The following is a 10,638-nucleotide window of genomic DNA, read 5'->3' as shown; positions in this document are numbered from 1 at the left end:
GTATCTACAAAGCTGAGAGATGAATATGGGAGTGTATATATATATATGTGGAAAAGGTACTATGTGCTCGACCGCACGATGAGCTCCCATGAGGTCGAGTTGTGTGGGCCCTACCGTGATGCGTGTCGACCATCAATACCATGCATTGGATGAGTCCATTCTAAATTATGGGATATCCCAAAAATCAGCCGTATATGGAACTCAGGTGGGCCATACCATCTAAAATCATGTGAAGACACCATTAAAACATGTGCTGAAACTTGGTCCGAACCCTCATCCAAGTGGGACACACATAATGGATGGGCTGGATTTGCAAACCACATCTCGGTGGGCCTAAAAAATGATTATGAATGTTTTAATGGTGCACGGCCCCTCCCCACTTCTGTATGTGGTGTGGTCCACACAAGTCACGGATTGACTTGATTTTTGAGATCTAGGCCCACGATGGAATGGTGCATCTGACTGATGGGGTAGATGTTTGAAACGCATCATGGTGGGGCCCACACAGCTTGACCTCATGGGACGATCTCGTGAGGTTGAGCGCATAGTACCTTTTCCCATATATAGAGAGAGAGAGAGAGAGAGAGAGAGAGAGAGAGAGAGTCATGCTCCCCTGCGCACCTACGCACATGCGCACCTTTGCACACGGGTCATGGGTGTCTAATCTGAATGGTCCATGTGATGCGGAATCCCATGAAACGCCATGCGACAATCCCCTCACCCTGATCTACCCCATAATAAAGAGAAATGCAAATCAAGGGAGGAAACTGTTTTCTTTTTTCATGGCACATCAAAGTTTTAGATCAAAGTAAAACTTGGTCCCAGGGAGTTTTACGAGGTGCTGCTTCACATGAACGGTTCAGATTTTGGATCCACATCACATATGATGGGTTCTCAAAAAAGTTCGTATGTAGTACGTACGAACTGGTTCGCAGGTGAGCATTTCCGTTTCCGACCATGTTTCTGACCACAAGCCTCAGTCGTAGTTTACACGGTGGGAGGCTTTACCTCATCGAGTCTAAACTCTTTCATCAGCCAATCAGTTTTCATTGGTTTGGGCTGCTCATGATCAATTTTCTGGTAGCATGCAGCAAGTGTTTATATCCTATTTTCGGAATCTACAAAGCTGAGAGATGAATATGGAAACAAGATATATATATATATATATATATATATATATATATATATATATATATATATATATATATATATATATATATATATATTTCTTATTCCATTTTGCTCTTTTATTATCATCCTGAGTTTCAGCCACCCTTTTCCCTTTCCGACCACAAGCTGTAGTTTCCACGGTGGGAGTCTTTACCTCATCGAGCCTATACTCTTTCATCAGCCAATCAGTTTTCATTGATTTGGGCTTCTTATGCAAAAAATTGGTTTTCTTTCCTTTGGACTTCACACCCATGTAGAAGTTCAAAGTAATCTTCTTACAACCAATTGAGTTTCCTTGATGCTCAACATGTTTATATCCGTCAGAAGATACCCAAAAACCGTCTTTTGCTTGGCGATTTACACGTGACCCACCATAATGCTTACGATTCAGCGGTGCGAAGAAGTACATGTTCTCCCCTTCAACCTGATACTTACCTGCAAATTATATCCAGTTATTGGATACACATTTCCAAATTGTATGTGTGTGTTTGTGTGTCTATATATATATATATATATAGAGAGAGAGAGAGAGAGAGAGAGAGTCCTTTGTTTCCTTACTTGCAAGCTCATCGAGATTGAAATCGTAGATATTGCATGGTTCAATGGGTTGGGCGGAAAATTCATGAGGGTTTTTATTTTTTTCCTCAAGAAAATACTTCACTTCATCTTCCCTCGGCTTAAAATGCCACCCTATAGGTCTCTCTGAGGATGATGAAAATGGATGGTAAGAATATCTGTTAGGGAACATTTTTCAGCGATATGTGAAGATGGACGCTGCAAGAACATCTATTAAGATTTTATAGAGGATCGGAGCTAGCCAAAGCTCTGATCCAATAGTGGGAATCTCGTGCACTGGAATTGGGTATCGCAGAACAGACTAGGCTTGCATGCGGACGTGGGTGGCTTTTGTGATTTTTAAAAGTTCTGTGGGACCAACATGATGTATGTATTTTATCCATGCCCATGGGAACGGACCAGGCTTGCATGCAGACATGGGTGGCTTCTAGTGTAGGAAAAAGCTCTGTGGGACCTTATGTGTTTTGAGTCCGATCCTCTGTGTCAAAGCGTTGTCTCAATCTAATTTGACCCTGACACACTACATTTAATACTGCATTGCTTATCACAAACGGAATGGAACCATGACAATAGAGGATAGGTAATCAGGGAATTCCTTTTTTAACCAAATAACAGAGGATCCGGATTCGAGAGTAGGATAGTCATGCTGCTCGACGCAGACAGAGGATCCTTACTCGTGTGTTTTATGCCCATGGGGAGGGAAACGGACGGGCTACTACCCCTTCCACCAGCTCCGTAGCTGATGGTCAGTGCTCTGTGGGCCCCACCATGATGTATGTGTTTCATCCATTCCGTTCATCCATTTTTAAAGATCATGTTATGGATTGTTCCTAGACAAGAGAGGAATATAAATCTCAGGTGGACCACACCAAATGAAAACAATAGTGATTGGATATCCACCATTAAAATCTTCCCAAGGCTCACTATACTGTGTATTTGACATCCAATCTGTTGATTAGGTCATACAGTCCCATATGAAGAGAAAAAACAAAGATCAGCTTGATCTTTATTGCCCCCAAAATGTTTTTAATGGTCCACTCTCATTCAACACTGTTTCCTGTAATGTGGTCCACTTTAGATTTGGATATACCTCATTTTTTGACTCATTCCATAAAATGATCCGTAAAAATAGATAGACGGCATGGATGAAACACATACATCATGGTGGGGCCCACATAGCACCGACGACCAGCCATTGGCTTGGTGTCGGGGGAGTAGCCAATCCGTCTCGCATGGGGAGGGACGCGGATTAGCTACTAACAGGTTGAGTAGCGAGACTCATTGTTGAAGTGACATCACCAAGTTCTGTGGGCCCATCATGATGTATTTTTTTATATCCACACCGTCAATCAATTTGGAGAGGTCGTGTTAGGGCATGATTCAAAGAATTATTCAGATTCAAAGCTGGAGTGGACCCCACCATAGAAAATGATGGGTAGAGTGACGCCCACCGTTGAAACCTTTCTATGGTCCACCCACCGTGTTCATGTATTAATGTACACAAGAAATAAGGTAAAACACAAATATCATCTCGATGGAAAACTTTTGTGACCCTTAAAAGTTTTAATGGTGGGTGTCCCTATTCTCACTATTTTCTATAGTGGGGTCCAGTCCAGCTTTGGATCTGGCTAATTTTTTAATTCATACTCTAATATGATCTCTCTGAATAGATGGTAGGTGTGGATAAAAAAATATTTACATCCTTACAAAACTTATACGTTACTTCAGCAGAGAGCCTCCTTATTCAACCTGTCAGTACCTAATCCCGCGCCGAAACCACCCCCAACTTCATCCATTTTGACCAGGTGACCCAATAAAAACATAGTTGGATAGAGAGCAAGTATATAACAAACAAATCGTGATCGCCGCCCCCCAAAGTTTTTCCAGCACGGGTGGTAGACTCTTGAGAGTTTCAACACCCGGTTAAGGGTTCGAGTATACCCTTACTGTGTGAGGCCCACCTTAATGATGTTTGTCATATCCACTCCGATCCTAAATTGATCTAAAAAAGAATGGACGGAGTGGATTTCCCCCAAACATTGCGGTGGCCCCACCTAACATCCCAACGCAGGAACTTCTTTTTCAAAACCCACGTCCAAACACAGTACTAATTAAAAAAGAAAGATAAACCGTCAGAAAGAAAAGTTTTAAAAATTACCTATTGCCTCATAGACCCTTTCGAGCTGGGCTGTCGTGACATTGACTCCCTGCCAAGCGCTTTCTCACTAAGATTTCGTGGACATACATGAACGTGTAATCTAAAGCTAGTTGGGGCCCGCTCCACCTAACCTGCTCCCAACCTGGGTGGGTTTGGGTTTCCTAAACCCAAGTCCATTGGGTTGTCAAGGTGCATGGCTTGGCTCATGTTGGAAAACAACAGCCATGGCTTGAATTTAGGTTAGGTCCAGGTTGAGAACATTTGGGTTTGGAATAATGGCATGTATTTGGGTCACTTTGTTATTAGGCAAATCGGTCAAATGTAATCTCAAAAGTGGAGAAACTAAGAAATTAGTCAAAAAAGAAAGCCACACCCAAAGAAAATTATAAAATATTTATTGCATTGGAAACCCATTCGTGCTAGGCTATCACGGCTAAATCCTTTCATGCTACATGCAGTAACTTTTTGTAATATAAAGCTAGGTGGGGCCCACCATGATGTTTGTTAGAAATCCACCTTTCCATTTTCTCCGTTAGATTATGTTAGGACATGAAGATAAAAATAGATAGATCCAAGAATCAAGTGGACCACATGACAGAAACAATGAAGATTAAACATCCACCATTGAAATATTCGTAGGGTTATATGGATTTTCAATCAAGTTAATATTTTTAATTTTTCAGTTCATCCCAATAGGGGTGACCTTATGAACGGTTTGGATGGTGGATATGATAGCAGGAGTGGGCAGCTGAGGTCACTGGTGATGCACCTCTGTTTGATTCAAGTATGAAAATTACTATTGTTTGCTTGAATGACAGCTTACAAATAAACAATACTTTCTTTGAAACTTTTTACTATACTTCCACTCCTTTTGATTACAAATGACGCAACACCTTTAAATAGTAAAAAAAAAAAAAACAACAAACAACAAACAAAAAAACTACCTCCACTTTTCTTGCACTTTTTTCTCAACTAAGCAACAACTTAAAGACTTTTTCAGTAACAGGTGAAAGACTTAGTCAGCAATGACTAGCTCTTTATCTGGACTAATTTGTTATTCCCAACAAGTTTATCCTTCAACATTCCCCCTTAAACTTGTCTCTTCAAGCTTCATCATTCCAAGCATTGTCTTCAATCTTGTAAATACATTGTGTTTGAGCATTTTTGTAAAAATATCAGCAATCTTGTCATGGGTCCTGCACGAAACTAATTCAACTTCTTCGTTCTTCACATGCTCTCTGATGAAATGATATCGAGTATCAATATGCTTGCTTCGTTCATGAAACACTGGATTCTTTGCCAGTGCAATTGCTGAACGATTATAGATGTAAATCTCTGTGGGATGATTCTGTGGAAATTCCAAATACTTCATAGCATTCCATAGCCATATACCATAGCAGACAACTGAGCCGGTAGCAACATACTTAGCTTCACATGATGATAACGTTACAATCGATTGCTTCTTTGATGTCCATGTGAATGTTGTATCTCCCATACAGAACATAAATCCTGTTGTGTTCTTTCTTTCATCCAAATCTCTTCCCCAATCACTATCAGAATAACCAACCAGTTTGCAAGCTTCACTCGAAGTACAGAACATACCATCATTGATGGTACCCTTGATGTAGCGAAGTATCCTTTTCGCTGCATTCAACTGTGATTGGTCAGGAGTCTCCATGTACCTACTGACTAATCCGACTCCATAAAGTATATCTGTTCTAGTACATTTCAGGTATCTTAAACTTCCAACCAGACTCTCGAAATAAGTTGAATCAACATCTCCTTGCTCATTCTTTCTCAACTCTAATCCCGTTTCTACTAGAGTAGTGACAAGATTACAGTTCTCCATTCCAAACTTCTTCAGAATTCCCTTTGCATAATTGCTTTAGGAGATGAAGATTCCTTTCTCACTTTGCAGAACCTCGATCCCAAGAAAATGTGTCATTAGGCCAATGTTGGTCTTTTCAAACTCTTTGACCATGTTCTTTTTGAAAACTTCAAACATACTTGAATTGTTGCCGGTGAAGATCAAATCATCAACATATAGACATGCGTATAACAAGCTTCCGTCTGACTCTTTCATATATAGTGTATGCTTGTAGGGACACTTCTTAAATCCATTCCTTTGGAAGTAATCATCAATCCTTGTATTCCATGCACGAGGCACTTGCTTTAAACCATACAATGCCTTCTTTAGGTTGTATACCTCATCTTCTTGGCCTTTATTCATATATCCAGGTGGTTGATCCACATAGATTTCTTCTTCAAGATATCCATTCAAAAATGCTAACTTTATGTCTAGTTGATAAATCTTTCATTTGTTTTGAGCGGCTAATGTAATTAGCAGCCTGATGGTCTCAAGTCTAGCAACAGGAGCAAAGACCTCTACATAGTCAATTCCTTCTTTCTGCTTGTATCCTTTTGCTACAAGCCTTGCTTTGTATCTATGGACTTCTCCTTGAGCATTTCTGTCTTGTAGACCCATTTCACTCCAATGGTCTTGCGGTCTTTTGGTAGAGTAATCAGCTCCCATGTTTTGTTCTTCTCAATGGATCTAACTTCTCCATCCATTGCTCTCTTTCATCTATCTTCTTTGTTAGCTTCTTCAAAGCTAATTGGATCACTGGTCATCAGAAGACAATACAGAGTGATGTCCTCATCCATTGGTTCTGCATATACTTCATTCAAGCTTCGATAACCATGAGGTCTCATATCTGAAAATTCTAGTTCCTCTAATGATGAAGCTTCATTCCTTAGTGCTGAATGTATTCTCAATTCCTTAAACCTAAACCTACAGCTAATCCTAATCTCAACTCCCTAACCTAAACCTAAACCTAAACTTGAAAACCCAAACCTAAACCCGATCTCGAACCCGAACCTGATTTCCTAAACCTAAACCTTAACCTAATCTCAGTTCCCTAAAGCTAACCTATAACCTATAACTTAAACTTTAACCTAACCTAAACCTATAACCTTAACCTAAACCTAAAACATAAACCTAAACCTAAAACCTAATTGTATTCTCAAATCTTTAAACCTAAACTTACACCTAGTCCTAATCTCAACTACTTAACATAAACCTAAACGTGAAAACCCAAGCCTAAACCCGATCCCGAACCCGACCCCAATCTCCTAAACCTAAACCTTAACCTATTCTCAAATCCATAAACCTAAACCTACACCTAACCCTAATCTCAACTCCCTAACCTAAACCTAAACCTAAACCTAAACTTGAAAACACAAGCCTAAACCCGATCCCGAACCCGATTTCCTAAACTGAAACCTTAACCTATTCTCAAATCCCTAAACCTAAACCTACACCAAATCCTAAGCTCAACTCCGTAGCCTAAACCTAAACCTAAACTTGAAAACCCAAACCTAAACGCGATCCCGAACCCGAACCCGATTTCCTAAACCTAAACCTTAACCTATTCTCAATTCCCTAAACCTTAACCTATAACCTAACTTAAATCTAAACCTATAACCTACACTTATAACCTATAACCTAAACCTAAACCTAAAACCTGAATTTATTCTCAAATCCCTAAACCAAAACCTACACCTAATCTCAACTCCCTAACCTAAACCTAAACCTAAACTTGAAAACCCAAGCCTAAACCTGATCCCGAACCCAATCCCGATTTCTTAAACCTAAACCTTAATCTATTCTCAAATCCCTAAACCTGAACCTACACCAAATCCTAATCTCAACTCCCTAACCTAAACTTAAACCTAAACTTAAAAACCCAAACCTAAACCTAAACCCGAACTCGATTTCATAAACCTAAAACCTTAACATATTCTCAATTCCTTATAGTTATAACCTATAACCTAAACCTAAACTATAACCTTAACCTAAACCTTATCCTAAACCTAAACCTAAACCTTAACCTTAACCTTAACCTTAACCTAAACCTAAACCTAAACCTAAACCTTAACCTATACTTATGAATTCTAATTTATTTTATAAAAGTTCATTTAAGACTAAGATATTTTCTTAATAAGTTTATTGCCTTAATCTATTATTTACGAAACTGCATGATAAATTTCACTTGGATTTGAGTGTTCCGCACATCTCCTATGCCATCGATGACATGATGAAGGAGCGGTTCAAGGCTTACCGCGGTAAGTTATACCAGCAGTATAAGCGGTCCACAAGCCACAAGGAGCCCGCACAGTCCGCACTGCCTCACATGACCCATGAGGACTGGCAGATACTCTACGATAGGTTTTCGTCTGATTCTTTTCAGGTAATATTTACATATTTATGATATCTTAACGTAATAATTAAATTCACAATTAATAACAATGCATTATTTATAATGTGTTCAGAAGAGGAGCAAAATAAATTCCGACAACAGGAGAAAGTTAGAAGTGAACCACGTAGCTGGTTCAAAGTTATTTGTACGACTTTGTCACGACATGGTAAGAAATTACTGGTAATTTATATATTCTTTCCATGCATTTATGTTAACTCTATTTTTCTTTCGATTGCGCAACGAGATTCCATCACTGGCTAGGAGCCCGGACCAGTAGACTTCTACAAAGGGACTCACTGTCGGCAGGCGAGTGGATCTTGGATACATCCTAGAGCCAGCGAGATTTGGGTAAAAATTCTGAATTATAATAATGTCATTTGTTATAAAAATTCATATGTTTTCATTACAGGCGGCGATGGACACCTTACGCAGTCAGCCCACTCCCGATGGTACTCAGTGGAGTGAGCCAGAGATCCTAAGTGAGGTTCTTGGCACCTGTTCTGGATATGTGCTTGGGCTTAGCCATGGTGCCAAGCTCATAACACTCGCTAGAGCTGCCTCCAGCTGATCCGTCGTCATTGGCGAGAGTGTCGTACACCGAGCTGATACCGTAGAGAGAGAGGTTCAGTAGCTACGGGTTGTCGTCGATGACATCAGAGATCAGCTGGATAGGCAGAAGGAGGAGCAGGAGAGGAAGATGATGGAAGAGCTGACGAGGCAGAGGGAGGAGCAGGAGAGAAAGATGGAGGATCAGCAGGCGAGGCAGAGGGAGGAGCAGGAGAGGAAGATGGAGTAGATGTGGGTGGAGCATGAGCGACGGATGATGGAGATGTTTCAAGCTTTCACTGCACACTTACCCACCGATGCCCCACCACCTTTGCCTTCATCTTTATGATTTTTTCTTTTTTATTTATGATGTTAAACTTATATGTATTTATACGTGAATGAATGTGATGCGTATAAGATTGTTTGTGCTTGGATGTATGTAGTTTATGTTTGGATGGATTTACTAGTTTGGGTTAGATGGATCTGAATGTGAATATGATGAAATTTGACAGGTGTATTATGATATAACAGGTGTACATCAGGAAAAATATGATACATAACAGGTGTATATCAGGATGTGAATATGAATATGATGATATAACAGGTATATCAGGATGAATATGATGAAATATATTGCAACGGGTGTCTATCAGGTATTTTGTACGGAATTTTGTATTGGATATTTTTTTTTAAAAAAAAGACTTTTAGCGACAAAAATTTTTACCGCTAAAGGTTTTTTCAAAATATATATAGCAATGAAAGTTTTCGCCGCTAAAAGTTTTGTAGCTATTTTTAGCTACGACAATTTTTGTTGCTAATAGTTTTCTAAATATTTATAGCGACAAAATTTTCATCGCTAAAAGCGAAAAATATATTTTTGGCAGTGAAAACTTTCGCTGCTAAAAGTCTTGCAAAGTATATTTCGTTGCGAAATTGTTCGTGCTAAAACTAGAAAATATATTTTTAGTAGCGAAAAGTTTCGCTGCTAATAGTCTTGCAATATTTTTTTAGCGACAAAATGTGTTGTTGAGGGTCGAATATTGCGTATCAGACCCCGATTACTATCTAATTTTACGTACACGATAATGCCTAATGTTGAGGGTCGAATATTGCATATCAGACCCCGATTACTGCCTGATTTTACGTACACGATAATGTCGTTGCTACAAGTGGAACAATTATTTTTAGCAGCGAAAATGTTCGCTGCCAAAAGTCTTCTACAGATTTTTTAACAATGAAAATTTTCGTTGCTACAAGTGGAACGATTATTTTTTGGAGCGAAAATTTTCGCTGCTAAAAGTCCTATACAGTTTTTTAGCGACGCAAAGTTTCGTCGCTAAAAAGTATCTATTTAGCAACGATTCGATTTTTTCGCCGCTGAAACTCTTTTGTGGCGGTGTATTAGCAACAAATCTAGCAACGAAAAATTTCGTCGCTAAAACTATTTAGCTACGAAAAAATGAGTGATATCCTCATCTATTGGTTCTGCATACACATCATTTAAGCTTTGATAACCAAGAGGCCTCATGTCTAAAAATTCTCATTCCTCGGATGATGAAGCTTCATTCCTTAGTAGTGAAGGGGAACCACGTGGAGGTGTCTTTTGTGGTTCTCTAACCACTTCTCTCGACTGATCATGCTCTTCTTCTTCAAGAATTACCTCTGCATTTTTGGAGGATTCAATCCGATACCAGTTCCAGGATTCATTTTCTTCAAAAATGACATCCTTGCTGAAGAATACTTTCTTGGTGATGGGATTATATAGCTTGTATCCCATAATTCTGTCACCGTATCGAACAAGGATACATTTTACTCATTTATCTTCGAGCTTGATCCTTCTTGCTTCTGAAATTTTGGCATAGGCAATACAACCAAAAATTCTAAGATGACTCACCTTTGGTTTGTGAGTACTCCATGCTTCTTGTGGTG

General features: G+C 39.4%; 1 long non-coding RNA gene across 2 annotated transcripts; it reads left to right on the top strand.

Annotated features, from left to right (window-relative positions):
* The first annotated feature begins 7,728 nt into the window (after nt 1-7,728).
* Nucleotides 7,729-9,394, top strand: LOC131218441 (uncharacterized). Of its 2 annotated transcripts, none has more exons than XR_009157736.1 (3): nt 7,729-8,029; nt 8,237-8,511; nt 8,573-9,394. It is a non-coding gene; the product is annotated as an uncharacterized LOC131218441 (long non-coding RNA). The 2 variants fall into 2 exon arrangements; XR_009157735.1 differs by having other exon boundaries at nt 8,014-8,154.
* Nucleotides 9,395-10,638: the final 1,244 nt, after the last annotated feature.

Source organism: Magnolia sinica, chromosome 11 (assembly GCF_029962835.1).
Source record: "Magnolia sinica isolate HGM2019 chromosome 11, MsV1, whole genome shotgun sequence".
Lineage (NCBI taxonomy): Eukaryota > Viridiplantae > Streptophyta > Magnoliopsida > Magnoliales > Magnoliaceae > Magnolia > Magnolia sinica.
Note: the sequence above shows the minus strand (reverse complement) of the source record. Positions and strands in the feature narration are given on the sequence as shown.